Consider the following 18,407-nt stretch of genomic DNA (forward strand, 5'->3'; position numbering starts at 1 on the left):
CCCTAACCCTACTAACCGTAACCCTAACCCGAACTCTAACCCTAACCCTAACCCTAACCCTACGAACCGTAACCCTAACCCTAACTCTAACCCTAACCCTAACCCTAAACCTACTAACCCTAACCCTACTAACCGTAACCCTAACCCTAACCCTAACCCTAACCCAAACCCTAACTCTAACCCAACTAACCCTAACCCTAAACCTACTAACCCTAACCCTACTAACCGTAACCCTAACCCTAACTCTAACCCTAACCCTAACCCTAAACCTACTAACCCTAACCCTACTAACCGTAACCCTAACCCTAACTCTAACCCTAACCCTAACCCTAAACCTACTAACCCTAACCCTACTAACCGGAACCGTAACCCTAACCCTAACCCTAAACCTACTAACCCTAACCCTACTAACCGTAACCTTAACCCTAACCCTAACCCTACTAACCCTAACCCGACTAACCGTAACCGTAACCCTAATCCTAACCCTAAACCTACTAACCCTAACCCTACTAACCGTAACTGTAACCCTAACCCTAACCATAACCCTAAACCTATTAACCCTAACCCTACTAACCGTAACCCTAACCCTAACCCTAACCCTAAACATACTAACCCTAACCCTACTAACTGTAACCCTAACCCTACTAACCCTAACCCTAACCTTAAACCTACTAACCCTAGCCCTACTAACTGTAACCCTAACCCTAACCCTACTAACCCTACCCCTAAACCTAAGCTTAACCCTAACCCCAACCCCAACTCCAACATCAACCCTAACCCTAACCCTAACCCTAACCCTCCAACCCCCAACCTATCGTTAGCACTAACCCTAAACCTAACCTTAACCCTAAGCGTAACCCTAACTCTGACGCTAACCATGTCTCAACTCCTAACTTTAACCCTGACCTGAACCAAAATATTAACATTAACGCAAACCGTAACACTAACCTGAACCCGAACCCTAACACTAAAGTTAACGGTTCCCCTAAACCTAATCCTAACCCTAACGCTAATCCTAACCCTGATCATAATCCGAACACTAACTCTAACATTAACCTTAACCCTAACCCTGTCCCTGTAACTAAGTCAGCACTTTCCATTGAGCCAGGATAGAGACCCAATATGAATGGATGGTTTCGAACGAATGACAGAAACCTGAGGACGACAGCTAGGTGGCACTATAAGATACTGGTTCCAACACTAGTGCCTCTGTAAAGCAACAATTCACTGACATTTATATTTGAATGCCTCTTTATAAAAACTGTTCTCTAGCGAGAGTCACTTGTTACAGCTGAATAAAATAAATATTGAGCAAATAAAGGCCGTGAGACAATTGATCTAAACTATGTAACATAGAAACATAAAAACATAGAAAAGAGGTGCAGGAGTAGGCCATTCGGCTCTTCGAGCCTGCACCGCCATTCAATGAGTTCATGGCTGATCATTCCCTCAGTACCCCATTCCTGCTTTCTCTCCATACCCCTTGATCCCTTTAGCCGTAAGGACCACATCTAACTCCCTTTTGAATAGATCGAACGAACTGGCCTCAACAACTTTCTGTGGTAGAGAATTCCACAGGTTCACAATTCTCTGAGTGAAGAAGTTTCTCCTCATCTCGGTCCTAAACGGCTTACCCCTTATCCTTAGACTGTGACCCCTGGTTCTGGACTTCCCCAACATTGGGAACATTCTTCCTGCACCTAATCTGTCCAATCCCGTAAGAATTTTATATGTTTCTATGAGATCCCTTCTCATTCTTCTAAATTCCAGTGAATATAAGCCCAGTCGATCCAGTCTTTCTTCATATGTCAGTTCTGCCATCCCGGGAATCAGTCTGGTGAACCTTCGCTGCACTCCCTCAATAGCAAGAATGTCCTTCCTCAGATTAGGAGACCAAAACTGTACACAATATTCAAGGTGTGGCCTCACCAAGGCCCTGTACAACTGCAGTAAGACCTCCCTGCTCCTATACTCAAATCCTCTCGCTATGAAGGCCAACATGCCATTTGCCTTCTTCACCGCCTGCTGTACCTGCATGCCAACTTTCAATGACTGATGTACCATGACACCCAGGTCTCGTTGCACCTCCCCTTTAACTAATCTGTCACCATTCAGATAATATTCTGTCTTCCTGTTTTTGCCATCAAAGTGAATAACCTCACATTTATCTACATTATACTAAAATGCATTTGCCCACTCAGCTAAACTGTCCAAGTCACTCTTCAGCCTCTTAGCATCCTCCTCACAGTTCACATTGCCACCCAGCTTAGTGCCATCTGCAAACTTGGAGATATTACATTCAATTCCTTCATCTATATCATCAATGTATATTGTAAATAGCTGGGGTACCAGCACTGAACCTTGCGGTATCCCACTAGTCACTGCCTGACTGCCATTCTGAAAAGGACCCGTTAATTCCTAGTCTTTGCTTCCTGTCTGCCAACCAGTTCTCTATCCATGTCAATACATTACTCCAAATGCCATGTGCTTTAATTTTGCACACTAATCTCTTGTGTGGGACCTTGTCAAAAGCCTTTTGAAAGTCTAAATACACCACATCCACTGGTTCTCCCTTGTCCACTCTACTTGTTACATCCTCAAAAAATTCCAGAAGATTTGTCGAGCATGATTTCTGTTTCATAAATCCATGCTGACTTGGACTGATCCTGTCACTGCTTTCCAAATGTGTTGCTATTTCATCCTTAATAATTGATTCCAACATTTTCCCCACTACCGATGTCAGGCTAACTGGTCTATAATTCCCTGTTTTCTCTCCCTCCTTTTTAAAAAAGTGCGGTTACATTAGCTACCCTCCAGTCCATAGGAACTGATTCAGAGTCAATAGAATGTTGGAAAATGATCACCAATGCATCCACTATTTCTCGGGCCACTTCCTTAAGTACTCTGGGATACAGACTATCAGGCCCTGGGGATTTGTTGGCCTTTAATCCCATCAATTTCCCTAACATAATTTCCTAACTAATAAGGAATTCCTTCAATTCCTCCATCCCACTAGAACCTTGGTCCTCTAGTATTTCCGGAAGGTTATTTGTATCTTCCTAAGTGAAGACAGAACCAAAGCATTTGTTCAATTGGTCTGCCATTTCTTTATAAATTCACCTGATTCTGACTGCAAGAGACCTACATTTGTCTTCACTAATCTTTTTCTCTTCACATATCAAAGAAGCTTTTGCAGTCAGTTTTTATGTTCCCTGCAAGCTTACTCTCATACTCTATTTTCCCCCTCCTAATGAAACCCTTTGTCCTCCTCTGCTGAATTCTAAATTTATCCCAGTCTTTCGGTTTGATGCTTTTTCTGGCCAATTTATATGCCTCTTCCTTGGATTTAACACTATCCCTAATTTCCCTTGTTAGCCACGGTTGAGCCACCTTCCCCATCTTATTTTTACACCAGACAGGGATGTACAATTGTTGAAGTTCATCCATGTGATCTTTAAATGTCTGCCATTGCCTATCCACCATCAACCCTTTAAGTATTATTTGCCAGTCTATCCTAGCCAATTCACGTCTCATACCATCGAAGTTACCTTTCTTTAAGTTCAGGACCCTAGTCTCTGAATTAACTGTGTCACTCTCCATATTAATGAAGAATTCTACCATATTATGGTCACTCTTCCCCAAGGGGCCTCGCAGAACAAAATTGCTAATTAGTCCTTTCTCATTACACAACACCCAATCTAAGATGGCCAGCTCTCCAGTTGGGTCCTCGACATATTGGTCTGGAAAACCATCCCTTATACATTCCAGGAAATCCTTCTCCACCGTATTGGTTTGATTAGCCCAATCTCTATGTAGATTAAAGTCACCCATGATAACTGCTGTACCTTTATTGCATGCATCCCTACTTTCCTGTTTGATGCTGTCCCCAACCTCACGACTATTGTTTGGTGGTCTGTACACAACTCCCACTAGCGGTTTCTGCCCTTTGGTGTTCCGTAGCTCTACCCATACCGATTCCACGTCATCCAAGCTAATGTCCCTCCTTACTATTGAGTTAATCTCCTCTTTAACCAGCAACGCTACCCCACCTTCTTTTCCTTCCTGAATATTGAATACCCCTGGATGTTGAGTTACCAGCCATGTCTCCGTAATCCCAATTACATCATATCCGTTAACAGCTATCGGTGCAGTTAATTCATCCACCTTATTACGAATGCTGCTCACATTGAGACACAGAGTCTTCTGACTTGTTTTTGTAACATTTTTTGTCCTTTTAGAATGATGTGGTAATGTGGCGCTTTTTGACTTTTGCTTTTGATTTCTCTACCCTCCACTTTTCCTTATCTCCTTTTTACCTTTTGCTTCTGCCCCCATTTTACTTCCCTCTGTCTCCCTGCGTAGATTCCCATCCCCCTGCCCTATTAGTTTAACCCCTCCCCAACAGCACTAGCAAACACTCCCCCTTCGATTGATCAATGTGCAATGCACCTGAAATAGTGCAGCATGTCACCCCACACTTCGCTATGACAATGGGCTCCAGGAGTTAGAGTTACTTTTGAAGAAACACAGACTTGCAATTTCGTTTTCTAAAATGACGAAATGATTGGATGCAGTCTGTTTCGACAGATCATGTAGGGGTGGCAGCAATGCAAACTATGTCGATAAAATTTGATGGTAAAGAGTTAGGATAGACCATGATTAGCGTCTAAAGCATGTTCTTGCTCAATTTTCTCAAACCCGCTGTCTTTTAAATCTCTCTTCAATCTCAAATGGTAGGACACTGAGAAGTGTAGAGGAACAAAGGGACCTGGGAGTGCAGGTCCACAGATCCCTGAAGGTAGCAGGCCGGGTAGATAAAATGGTTATGAAGGCATACGGGATACTTGCCTTTATTAACCGAGGCTTAGAATACAAGAGCAGGGGCGTTGATGCTTGAATTGCATAAAACCCTAGTTAGGCCGCCGCAGGTCTGGTCACCATATTACTAGAAAGATGTGATTGCACAAGAGAGGGTACAGAGGGGTTTTAACAAGGATGTTGCCAGGACTGGAGAATTTCAGCTATGAGGAAAGATTGGATAGGCTGGGCTTGTTTTCTTTGGAAGAGAGGAGGCTGAGGGGAGAGGTGTATTGAGGTGTATAAAATTATGAGGGGCCTGGATATAGTGGATAGGAAGGACCTATTTCACTCAGCAGAGGGGTCAACAACCATGGGGCATAGATTTAAAGTAATTGGGGGGGAGGTTTAGAGGGGATTTGAGGGGAAATTTCTTCACCCAGAGGGTGGTGGGGGTCTGGAACTCACTGCCTGAAAGGGTGGTAGAGGCAGAAACCCTCACCACATTTAACAAGTACTTGGATGTGCACCTGAAGTGCCGTAACCTGCAGGGCTACGGACCGAGAGCTGGAAAGTGGGATTAGGCTGGGTAGCTCTTGGTCGGCCGGCGCGGACACGATGGGCCGAAATGGCCTCCTTCCATGCTGTAAATTTCTATGGTTCTATGAACCCTCTTGCTTGTAAATCTCTCTTCAATCTCAATCTCCCAACACCTCCATCTTTTCCTCTGTCTTGGACTTTTTGCTTCCGTCCACCCTTCTGTCAACATCCTAGAGTTTGTGCGCCAGTTTCACGGAATGGGGATTGAACCCACCCCCTCTGACTCAAAGGCTACCCACTGGGCCAAAGCGGTCAGCATCAAAGAAGTCCATTTAGTCCATTATATCGGTGATGGCCCTTCCGCAGTGCAATCCCAAGTTATCGCCCCATGCCCTGCTTTCTTCCCATAGCCCTCTATCTCTCTCTGCTTCAAGTATTTATCTGCTCCCTTAAAAGATGCATATCCCAGGAAAGTGCCTGACAGAATCCCAATGGCCGCAACTCTGCAGATCCCAAAGGAGCTACTAGCCCCTCAATGCGAGATGTTCGAGCCTCTTCAAGGTCTAGTGACTAGTGGGGTACTGCAAGGTTCAGTGCTGGGACCCCAGCTCGCTCCGCTATTCTAGGGGCATTAATGCACCAAGTCCCGCTCACCCATCACCCCGCTGTGCTCGCCAACCTACATTGGCTCCCGCTTCACGAACGCCTCAATTGTAAAATTCTCATCCTCCTGTTCAAATCCCCCCGTGGCTTCACCCCTCCCTATCTCTGTGATGTCCTCCAGCCCTGTACCAGCCCTCCTCCTCCAAGATCTCTGCTCTCCTCCAAATCTGTCTTTTGGCTCATCCTCGATTTTAGTCAGGTTAGGGATAGGTTTAGGGTTAGGGTTAGCAGGGTTAGGGTTAGGTTTAGGGTTAGGGTTAGGTTTAGGGTTAGGGTTAGGTTTAGGGTTAGGGTTAGCAGGGTTAGGGTTAGGGTTAGGGTTAGGGTTAGGGTTAGCAGGGTTAGGGTTACGTTTAGGGTTAGGGTTAGGGTTAGGGTTAGGGTTAGGGTTAGGGTTAGGGTTAGCAGGGTTAGGGTTAGGTTTAGGGTTAGGGTTAGGGTTAGGGTTAGGGTTAGGATTAGGTTTAGGGTTAGGGTTAGGTTTAGGGTTAGGGTTAGCAGGGTTAGGGTTATGGTTAGGGTTAGGGTTAGGGTTAGGGTTAGCAGGGTTAGGGTTAGGGTTAGGGTTAGGGTTAGGGTTAGGGTTAGGGTTAGGGTTAGGGTTAGGTGTAGGGTTAGGGTTAGGGTTAGGGTTAGGGTTAGGGTTAGGGTTAGGGTTAGGGTTAGGGTTAGCAGGGTTAGGGTTAGGTGTAGGGTTAGGGTTAGGGTTAGGGTTAGGGTTAGGGTTAGCAGGGTTAGAGTTAGGGTTAGGGTTAGGGTTAGGGTTAGGGTTAGGGTTAGGGTTAGCAGGGTTAGGGTTAGATGTCGGGTTAGATTTAGCAGGGTTAGGGTTCGGTTTATGTTGTGTTCCTAAGACAGATGAGACTGCACACAGGGAGGTTAAAGTAACAGTGACCTCAGTCTTTATTAAGACATTCCAGATTGAGGAACAGGTCTTAGGGGTTGGCTTTCCAGTGCTCCCAAGCAATGCTGGGATCTCTTGGGACTTCAGGCGATGAGCTCTCTGGTGGCGGAACATGGGAGTGCATGCTTTACAGATACACAACATCACTCTCCCCGAAAGTCAAAGTGAAAACTATTTACAAGGTGAGGCGGTCGGGAGCCTTTCTTTCCCTGGTGGACCGCCTCGGTACAAATGTCTGTTCTGGTGTGTTGGCTGTGCCCTCGCTGGGCTGGCGTGTTGTTGGCCCTGCAGGGCTGCTGGGTGAGCCTGGCCTTGCTGGGCTGTTGGGTATGATGGGTTCGATTTCCTGGTCCGGCGTGGTGTCGTTGATCCTTTGGGTGTGTGTTGTGGGCTCGAAAAAGGTGGTGTCTGCTGTGGGTTGTTCAGGGCAGTCTGTGAACCACAGCCTCGTTTGGTCCAGGTGCTTTCTGCAAATTTGTCCATTGTCTAGTTTGACTCCAAACACCGCACTCCCTTCTTTAGCTATCACCGTGCCCGCGATCCACTTGGGACCATGTCCATAGTTTCGCACATACACAGGGTCATTTAAATAAATTTCCCGTTACACAATGGCGCGACCATCGTTTACGTTTTGTTGCTGCCGCCTGCTCTTTACCTGATCATGCAGGTTGGGGTGAACCAGCGAGAGTCTGGTTTTAAGTGTGTTTTTTATGAGTAGCTCAGCCGGGGGCACCCCTGTGAGCGAGTGGGGTCTCGTGCGGTAGCTGAGCAGTACTCGGGACAGGCGGGTTTGGAGTGAGCCTTCTGTGACTCGCTTAGGGCTCTGTTTGATGGTTTGTACTGCCCGCTCTGCCTGCCCATTGGAGGCTGGTTTAAATGGGGCCGAGGTGACATGTTTGATCCCATTGCGGGTCATGAATTATTTAAATTCGGCACTGGTGAAGCATGGCCCATTGTCACTGATCAGTATGTCAGGCAGGCCGTGGGTGGCAAACATGGCCCTCAGGCTTTCAATGGTGGCGGTGGCGGTGCTTCCCGACATTATTTCACATTCAATCCATCTTGAAAAAGGATCCACCACCACCAGGAACATTTTACCGAGAAACGGGCCCGCATAGTCGACACGGATCCTCGACCATGGTCTGGAGGGCCAGGACCACAAACTTAGTGGTGCCTCTCTGGGCGCGTTGCTCAACTGAGCACAAACACTGCATTGCCGTACACAGGACTCTAAGTCAGAGTCGATACCGGGCCACCACACGTGGGATCTGGCTATCGCTTTCATCATTACTATACCCAGGTGTGTGCTGTGGAGATCCGAGATGAACGTCTCCCTGCCCTTTTTGAGCACGGTTACCCCACAACAGGCAGTCTGCCTGAATGGACAGCTCGTCCTTTCGCCGCTGGAACGGCTTGATTAGCTCTTGCATTTAGAAACATAGAAACATAGAAAATAGGTACAGTAGTAGGCCATTCGGCCCTTCGAGCCTGCACCGCCATTCAATAAGATCATGGCTGATCATTCCCTCAGTACCCCTTTCCTGCTTTCTCTCCATACCCCTTGATCCCCTTAGCTGTAAGGGCCATATCTAACTCCCTCTTGAATATATCCAATGAACTGACATCAACAACTCTCTGCAGCAGGGAATTCCATCGGTTAACAACTCTCTGAGTGAAGAAGTTTCTCCTTATCTTGGTCCTAAATGGCCTACCCCTTATCCTAAGACTATGTTCTCTGGTTCTGGACATCCCCAACATCGGGAACATTCTTCCCGCATCGAACCTGTCCAGTCCCGTCAGAATTTTATATGTTTCTATGAGATCCCCTCTCATCCTTCTAAACTCCAGTGAATAAAGGCCCAGTTGATCCAGTCTCTCCTCATATGACAGTCAAGCCATCCCTGGAATCAGTCTGGTGAACCTTTGTTGCATTCCCTCAATAGCAAGAACGTCCTTCCTCAGATTAGGAGACCAAAACTGAACACAATATTCCAGGTGAGGCCTCACCAAGGCCCTGTACAACTGCAGTAAGACCTCCCTGCTCCTATATTCAAATCCCCTAGCTATGAAGGCCAACATACCATTTGCCTTCTTCACCGCCTGCTGTACCTGCATGCCAACTTTCAATGACTGATGAACCATGACACCCCTTTTCCTAATCTGTCGCCATTCAGATAATATTCTGCCTTCGTGTTTTTGCCCCCAAAATGGATAACCTCACATTTATCCATATTATACTGCATCTGCCATGCATTTGCCCACTCACCTAACCTGTCCAAGTCATCTTGCAGCCTCTTAGCGTCCTCCTCACAGCTCACACCGCCACCCAGTTTAGTGTCATCTGCAAACTTGGAGATATTACACTTAATTCCTTCATCTAAATCGTTAATGTATATTGTAAATAGCTGGGGTCCCAGCACTGAGCCCTGCGGCACTCCACTCGTCACTGAAAAGGACTCGTTTATCCCGACTCTTTGCTTCCTGTCTGCCAACCAGTTCTCAATGGGGATGCTGGCCCAGCTCCCATGCAGTACACAGTTTTTTCCTTGCGACAGCAGAGGATCTTGGCTGGTCCAAGTCCTAATCTGGCGGGCCGTGACAGGTGATTTATCATTTTCAAACACTTCCATGACCATCAACAAGTCTGCGGGCTGCGCCACCATCAACAAGTTTGCAGGCTGCGCCATTTCCACCCCCGTGGTGGGCAATGGTAGTCGACTGAGAGCATCCGCACAGTTCTCGGTGCCTGGCCTGTGGCGGATGGTATAGTTATACACTGATAGCGCGAGTGGCCACCTTTGTATGCAGTCTGAGGCATTAGTATTTATCCCCTTGTTTTCAGCGATCAGGAATATGAAGGACTTGTGATCGGTTTCCAGCTCAAATTTGAGGCCAAACAGGTACTGATGCATTTTCTTTACCCTGAACACACACACTAATGCCTCTTTCTCAATCATGCTGTAGGCCCACTCGGCCTTAGACAAGCTCCTGGAAGCATAGGCGACAGGTTGCAACTTCCCCGCAACGTTAGCTTGTTGTAATACACACCCGACTCCGTACGACGACGCATCACATGCTCGCACAAGTCTTTTACACGGGTTGTACAATACAAGCAGCTTGCTGGAGCATAAAATGTTTCTGGCTTTCTCAAAAGCATTTACTTGTTTTTTTTTCCCCATTCCCAGTTCTCACCTTTCCGCAATAACACATGTAGGGGCTCTAAGAGGGTGCTTAACCCCGGTAGGAAGTTACCAAAATAGTTGAGGAGTCCCAGGAACGACCGCAGCTCCATGACGTTCTGTGGCCTGGGCGCGTTCCTGATAGCCTCTGTCCTGGTGTCTGTGGGCCGAATGCCATCCGCCGCGATCTTTCTCCCCAAAGACTCCACTTCTGTTGCCATGAAGACACATTTCGATCTCTTCAGCTGCAGCCCTACGCGATCCAGTCGCTGGAGGACCTCCTCCAGGTTTTGTAGGTGCTCGGCCGTGTCCCAACCCGTGACCAATATGTCGTCCTGAAAAACCACCGTGTGTGGTCCCGACTTAAGTAGGCTCTCCATGTTTCTCTGGAAGATCACTGCAGCTGACCGAATTCCAAACGGGCATCTGTTGTAGATGAACAGTCCCTTGTGCGTGTTGATGCAGGTGAGGCCCTTCGAAGACTCCTCCAGCTCCTACATCATGTAGGCCGAAGTCAGGTCGAGCTTGGTGAACGTCTTGCCTCCTGCCAGGATCACAAATAGGTCGTCTGCCTTAGGTAACAGGTATTGGTCCTGTAGCGAGAAACGATTAACAGTTACTTCATAATCGCCGCAAATCCTGACCGTGCCATCACTTTTGAGTACTGGAACAATCTGGATGGCCCACACACTGGATTCCACTGGGGAGATGGTGCCCTCGTGTTGCAGCCTGTCCAGCTCGATTTCCACTCTCTCTCTCATCATGTGAGGTACCGCTCGTGCCTTGTGGTGAATGGGACGTGCCTCTGGGACCAAGTGGATCCGCACCTTCACCCTGGAAAAGTTTCTAATGCCTGGCTCAAAAAGGGAAGGAAATTTGTTGAGAATCTGGGTACATGAGGCCTCATCGACATGTGATAGCGCTCGGATGTCATCCCAGTTCCAGCGGATTCTGCTCAGCCATCTCCTTCCAAGCAGTGTGGGGCCATCGCCCAGGACAATCCAGAGTGGCAGTTCGTGCACCGTGCCCTCGTAGGTGACCTTGACCATGGCGCTACCCAGGACAGTGATAAGCTCTTTGGTGTATGTTCTCAGTTTCGTGTGGATGAGGCTCAGGGCTGGTCTGAGTGCTTTATTGCACCACAGTCTCTCAAACATCTTTTTACTCATGATGGATTGGCTAGCGCCAGTGTCCAGTTCCATGGCTATGGGTAAGCCATTCAATTTTACATTTAGCATTATAGGTGGACATTTCATCAAAAATGTGTGCACCCCGTGTACTTCAGCATCTGCCTCCTCTCTCTGAGGCTCAAAATTGCTTTGATCCACCATGGATCGATCTTCCTCTGCCACGTGGTGGTTAGCAGGTTTTGCAGAGCTTGCAGCTCGTTTGCAAGCTCGTTGGAGGTGCCCCATTGTTCCACAGCTCTTGCAAACATGCTTTGAAGCAGCATGAATAGGCTGAATGGAAGCCTCCACAACGCCAACAAGGTGTGAGTTGCCTTGCATTCATCCTTTGTTGGGGACTCTGAGTCATTCAGGTTACCTGAGGCCTGCTGGCAGTTGCAGACTCATGATTTCTGCCCTGTACATTTCTGCTCGCAAACACAGTTCCAGTTAATTTATGAACATTGCTAGCACTTGTGTGCTGAGAGATTTGTTTGGTGTTATCACTGGTGGACATAAACGCCTGTGCTATCGCAATGGCCTTACTGAGGGTCGGTGTCTCTACAGTCAAAAGTTTTCGTAGGATGGTCTCGTGGCCAATGCCCAGTACAAAAAAGTCTCTGGGCATCTGCTCCAGGTAGCATCAAATTCGCATTGTCCTGAAAGGCGCCTTAGCTTGCCACTTCCTGACCTTCAGATCGCTGGCATGTGTAGAACCGATACTTCGCCATCAGCACGCTCTCCCTGGGGTTTAGATGCTCCCGAACCAATGTACACAGCTCCTCATATGACTTATCCGTGGGTTTCACCGGAGCTAGAAGATTCTTCATGAGGCTGTAGGTCGGTGCCCCGCAGACTGTGAGGAGGACCACTCTCCTTTTTGCAGCGCTTCCTTCTCCGTCCAGCTCATTGGCTACAAAGTACTGGTCTAGCCATTCGACATAGGCTTCCCAGTCCTCACCCTCTGAGAACTTCTCCAGGATTCCCACAGTTTGCTGCATCTTTGTGTTGGATTCGTATACTCGTCGCCAATTATTGTAGTCCTAACACAGATGAGCCTGCACACAGGGAGGTTAAAGTAACAGTGACCTCAGTCTTTATTAAGACACTCCAGAGTGAGGAACAGGCCTTAGGGGCCGGTTTATATACAGTGCTCCCAAGAGATGCTGGGATCCCTTGGGACTTCAGAGGATGCGCTCCCTGGTGGTGGAACATAGGAGTGCATGCTTTACAGATACACAACAGTTTAGGCTGAGGGTTAGCAGGATTTAGGGTTCGGTTTATGGTTAGGGTTTGCAGGGTTTAAGGTTAGGTTTAGGGGTAGAGTTAGCAGGATTTAGGGTTAGGGTTAGGGTTAGGGTTAGGGTTAACAGTATTCGGGTTAGGTCTAGGGTTCGGGTTAGTAGGGTTAAGGTTAGGTTTCGGGTTAGCAGGTTTGGGTTAGGGTTAGATTTAGGGTTAAAGTTAGCAGGTTTTGAGTTAGGTTTAGGATTAGGGTTAGGGTTAGGTTTAGGGTTAGGGTTCGCAGGTTTTGGGTTAGGTTTAGGGTTAGGTTTAGGTTTAGGGTTAGGGTTAGTTTTAGGGTTAGGGTTAGCAGTGCTAGGTTTAGGTTTAGAGTTAGGGTTCGCAATGTTCGGGTTAGGTTTTGGGTTAGGGATAGCAGGGTTAGGGTTAAGGTTATGATTAGGGTTAGGGATAGCAGGGTTAGGGTTAAGGTTACGATTAGTGTTAGGGTTAGCGGGGTTAGGGTTAAGGTTACGATTAGGGTTAGGGTTAGCGGGGTTAGGGTTAAGGTTACGATTAGTGTTAGGGTTAGCGGGGTTAGGGTTGGTTTAGGGTGAGCAGGCCACCAGTGACTAGAAAGGAAGGGGGAAAGAAAATAACTGAGAACCTATTCCCGCTCACCCGTCATCCCTGTGCTTACTGACCGACATTGGCTCCCAGTCCAGTAAATCATCAAATTGTTCATTCTTATCCTCGTGTTCATGGCCGCGCCCCTCCCTATCTCTCTAATCTCCTCCACCCCTACAGCCCTCTGTGATCTCTGCGCCCCTCCAATTCTGGCCTCTTGTCGAGCCCCGATATCATTTGCCTCTCATTTGCTGCCGTGCCGTCTGTTGCCTAAACTGTGGCACTCCCTCCCTCAACCTCTCCGTCTTGCTACCTCTCTCTCTCCTCCTTTAAAATGCTCTTTAAAACAAACCCCTTTGTCCAAGGTTTCGGTCACCTGTCCTAATATCTCCTTATGTGGCTCGGAGTCAACTTGTATCAGATTTTGCTCCTGTGAAGTGCCTTGGGAGCTTTTACTGCATTAAAGGGACCATGTAAATATAAGTTGTTTTTGCTGTTTCGACCAGACTTGCGTCAAAGTTACGAGAGCGTAGCGACAGAAAATTCTGAGCCACAGTGACACTCACTGATAATCTTACTGGTCCTTCATAGCTCCCCTGAATAACTGGCCCACTTGACACTCCATTGCTGCGATCTAACTCTATAACTCCCTCAGCAACCAATAACGTGCTCGGAAACCCGCCACATACAGTGCTGAAAGATGGTTGATCCACTTGATAAACGCCCCGTCACATCACCACATAAATCGTGCATTCAATTCAGAGTCTTAATTTCAGCAACAATTTTGGATGTTGATGGGGGGTGGGGAGATTCACCATAATTCTTTTTGCTAAAATGCACAGCATGTTCTGGTCATGATCTCGACAGGCCTGGAGGTCCCAAGCTCAATACCGAACATGGGTTAGCTCTGTCACAGAGCCGGCACAGGCATAATGCACCGAATGACCTCCTTCTGTGCTGTAAGATTCAATGATTCTATGATGCAGTGTCCCATCAAACACTCCCAGGGCAAGTACAGCTCGGGGTTAGATACAGAGTAAAGCTCCCTCTACACTGTCCCATCAAACACTCCCAGGGCAGGGACAGCACGGGTTAGGTACAGAGTAAAGCTCCCTCTACACTGTTCCATCAAACACTCCCAGGGCAAGTACAGCTCGGGGTTAGATACAGAGTAAAGCTCCCTCTACACTGTCCCATCAAACACTCCCAGGGCAGGGACAGCACGGGGTTAGATACAGAGTAAAGCTCCCTCTACACTGACCCATCAAACACTCCCAGGGCAGGGACAGCACGGGTTAGGTACAGAGTAAAGCTCCCTCTACACTGACCCATCAAACACTCCCAGGGCAGGTACAGCTCGAGGTTAGACACTGAGTAAAGCTCCCTCTACACTGTTCCATCAAACACTCCCAGGGCAGGTATAGCTCGGGGTTAGATACAGAGTAAAGCTCCCTCTACAATGTCCCTTCAAACTCTCCCAGGGCTGGTACAGAATGGGGTTAGATACAGAGTAAAGCTCCCTCGACACTATCCCATCAAATACTCCCAGGGCAGGTACAGCATGGGTTAGATACAGAGTAAAGCTCCCTCTACACTGTGCCATCAAACACTCCCAGGGCAGGTACAGCATGGGTTAGATACAGAGTAAAGCTCTCTCTACACTGTCCCATCAAACACTCCCAGAGCAGGTACAGTACGGAGTTAGATGCAGAGTAAAGCTCCCTCTACATTGTCCCATCAAACACTCCCAGGGCAGGTACAGCATGGGGTTAGATACAGAGTAAAGCTCCCTCTGCACTGTCCCATCAAATACTCCCAGGGCAGGTACAGCACGGGGTTAGATACAGAGTAAAGCTCTCTCTACACTGTCCCATCAAATACTCCCAGGGCAGGTGCAGCACGGATTAGATACAGAGTAAAGCTCCCTCTACACTATCCCATCAAATATTCCCAGGGCAGGTACAGCATGGGTTAGATACAGAGTAAAGCTCCCTCTACACTGTGCCATCAAACACTCCCAGGGCAGGTACAGCATGGGTTAGATACAGAGTAAAGCTCTCTCTACACTGTCCCATCAAACACTCCCAGAGCAGGTACAGTACGGAGTTAGATACAGAGTAAAGCTCCCTCTACATTGTCCCATCAAACACTCCCAGGGCAGGTACAGCATGGGGTTAGATACAGAGTAAAGCTCCCTCTGCACTGTCCCATCAAACACTCCCAGAGCAGGTACAGTACGGAGTTAGATGCAGAGTAAAGCTCCCTCTACATTGTCCCATCAAACACTCCCAGGGCAGGTACAGCATGGGGTTAGATACAGAGTAAAGCTCCCTCTGCACTGTCCCATCAAATACTCCCAGGGCAGGTACAGCATGGGGTTAGATACAGAGTAAAGCTCCCTCTACACTGTCCCATCAAATACTCCCAGGGCAGGTACAGCACGGGGTTAGATACAGAGTAAAGCTCTCTCTACACTGTCCCATCAAATACTCCCAGGGCAGGTGCAGCACGGGTTAGATACAGAGTAAAGCTCCCTCTACATTGTCCCATCAAACACTCCCAGGGCAGGTACAGCATGGGGTTAGATACAGAGTAAAGCTCCCTCTACACTGTTCCATCAAACACTCCCAGGGCAGGTATAGCTCGGGGTTAGATACAGAGTAAAGCTCCCTCTACAATGTCCCTTCAAACTCTCCCAGGGCTGGTACAGAATGGGGTTAGATACAGAGTAAAGCTCCCTCGACACTATCCCATCAAATACTCCCAGGGCAGGTACAGCATGGGTTAGATACAGAGTAAAGCTCCCTCTACACTGTGCCATCAAACACTCCCAGGGCAGGTACAGCATGGGTTAGATACAGAGTAAAGCTCTCTCTACACTGTCCCATCAAACACTCCCAGAGCAGGTACAGTACGGAGTTAGATGCAGAGTAAAGCTCCCTCTACATTGTCCCATCAAACACTCCCAGGGCAGGTACAGCATGGGGTTAGATACAGAGTAAAGCTCCCTCTGCACTGTCCCATCAAATACTCCCAGGGCAGGTGCAGCACGGTTTAGATACAGAGTAAAGCTCCCTCTACACTATCCCATCAAATATTCCCAGGGCAGGTACAGCATGGGTTAGATACAGAGTAAAGCTCCCTCTACACTGTGCCATCAAACACTCCCAGGGCAGGTACAGCATGGGTTAGATACAGAGTAAAGCTCTCTCTACACTGTCCCATCAAACACTCCCAGAGCAGGTACAGTACGGAGTTAGATACAGAGTAAAGCTCCCTCTACATTGTCCCATCAAACACTCCCAGGGCAGGTACAGCATGGGGTTAGATACAGAGTAAAGCTCCCTCTACACTGTCCCATCAAATACTCCCAGGGCAGGTACAGCACGGGGTTAGATACAGAGTAAAGCTCTCTCTACACTGTCCCATCAAATACTCCCAGGGCAGGTGCAGCACGGGTTAGATACAGAGTAAAGCTCCCTCTACACTGTCCCATCAAACACTCCCAGGGCAGGTACAGCACGGATTAGATACAGAGTAAAGCTCTCTCTACACTGTCCCATCAAACACTCCCAGGGCAGGTACAGTTTTGCAGGAAGACTGAAGGAGGGGAGGAGTTCCACAGTTTAAAGGGAGGATTGGAGGAAGATGAGGAGTTGCACAGTTTAGAGGTCCCGGGTGAGCTTTTACAAATTCATTGTGCGCAGTACTGGCAGGGCCAGTATTTATTGCCCACCCCCTTGTTGCCTCGGGAATATTGTGGTGGGCGTTCTTGAACCGCTGCTGGTCGGTTTGGTACAACTGAACGCCTTGTTGGGCCACTTAAGAGGGCAGTTAATAGTCGACCACTTTGAATTTGAGTAGGACATTCATGTTCCATTCCATGTTTTTCTTCTGTTCTCGAACTAAGTGACAGACTGAGCGGATGTGAATTCCATTATTAAATGAGTGGGGGCGTTAAACACAACATGCACTCTCCCCATAAACCGGCCAAACGTATACAGTGACTCCTCTGCCAAGCGATGTCTCTCACTGACTGTTATAAAAAACAGAGCTCACAAAGTGTATTGAAACATAAATCTTCCTGAACATTACAGTCCATTAGTCTCTGGCAGTATGAGAGGAATGAAGCAACATAAACAGTAATAAATCACGTGGAGACAAGGTACTGAGAGAAACATTAAGGGCCCACCGTCTCCACTGACAATCAGTTCCAGATTTCGGCAACGATCCCAGTTCAGTACGTCCGTTTCAAAGGCGCTCGCGAAAGAAAGAAGTATTTGAATTTCTCCAGTGTCGTTCCCATCCTCAGGAGCTGGTAATTGGGATTAGACTGGATGACCTTTGGTTGGCCAGCACAAGAAAAAATGGTAAGTACTGCAGGGATTCGAATGCGGCCAGGGTGATCTCCTGGACTAGTTTCAATCGCCTGGATGTGCCGGAGAGGAATTTTTCCAGATTTTTTCCGCCCTAATTTGGCCTGGGTTTATATCTGTTTTTTGCCTCTCCCAGGAGATCGCATGGCTCCGGTTGGGGTGGAGTGTAGAATGTTTCAGTGTAAGGGGTGTCACAGTTGTGTGGGGCAGATTGGTTAGGCTGGGTGCTCTTTGCCTTTCCGCCATTGTTCATTGTTCATAGGTTTATATGTAACCTTCAGGGCTGCTGACCGAGGGCCGTGCGGCTCTTTGTCGGCCGGCGCGGACATGATGGGCCGGAATGGCCTCCTTCTGCGTTCTGCGTAAATCTCTATGTTTCTATGTTTCTATGTCCCAAAGCGCTTTACAACCAATTAAGTACTTTTGAAGTGTGGTCACTGTTGTAATGTAGGTAACACAGCAGCCAAATATTATACAGCAAGCTCCTACAAACAGCAATGTGATAATGACCAGATAATCTGTGTTGGTTGAGGGATAAATATTGGCCCCATGACGCAGGAGAGAACTCCCCTGCTTTTCTTCGAAATAGTTCCGAGGGATCTTTTACCTCCAACTGAGAGAGCAGAATGGACCTGGTTTTAAGGTCTCATCCGAAAGATGGCACCTGCGACAGTGAGGCACTCCCTCTTGGGGTCAAGGATAGATCCTTGCAGGACACCAGAGGTAACGATGCGGGAGTGTGAAGAGAAGCCATGGCAGGCGATTCTCTGGCTACGATTAGATGGATAAGAATGGAACCAGGCGAGTGCAGTCCTACCCAGCTGGACGATGGGGGAGAGGTGTTGGAGGAGGATGGAGTGGTCAAACCGTGTCAAAGGCTGCAGACAGGTCCAGGAGGACGAGGAGGGATAGTTTGCCTTTGTCACAGGCA

Source organism: Pristiophorus japonicus, chromosome 4, assembly GCF_044704955.1.
Source record: "Pristiophorus japonicus isolate sPriJap1 chromosome 4, sPriJap1.hap1, whole genome shotgun sequence".
NCBI lineage: Eukaryota > Metazoa > Chordata > Chondrichthyes > Pristiophoridae > Pristiophorus > Pristiophorus japonicus.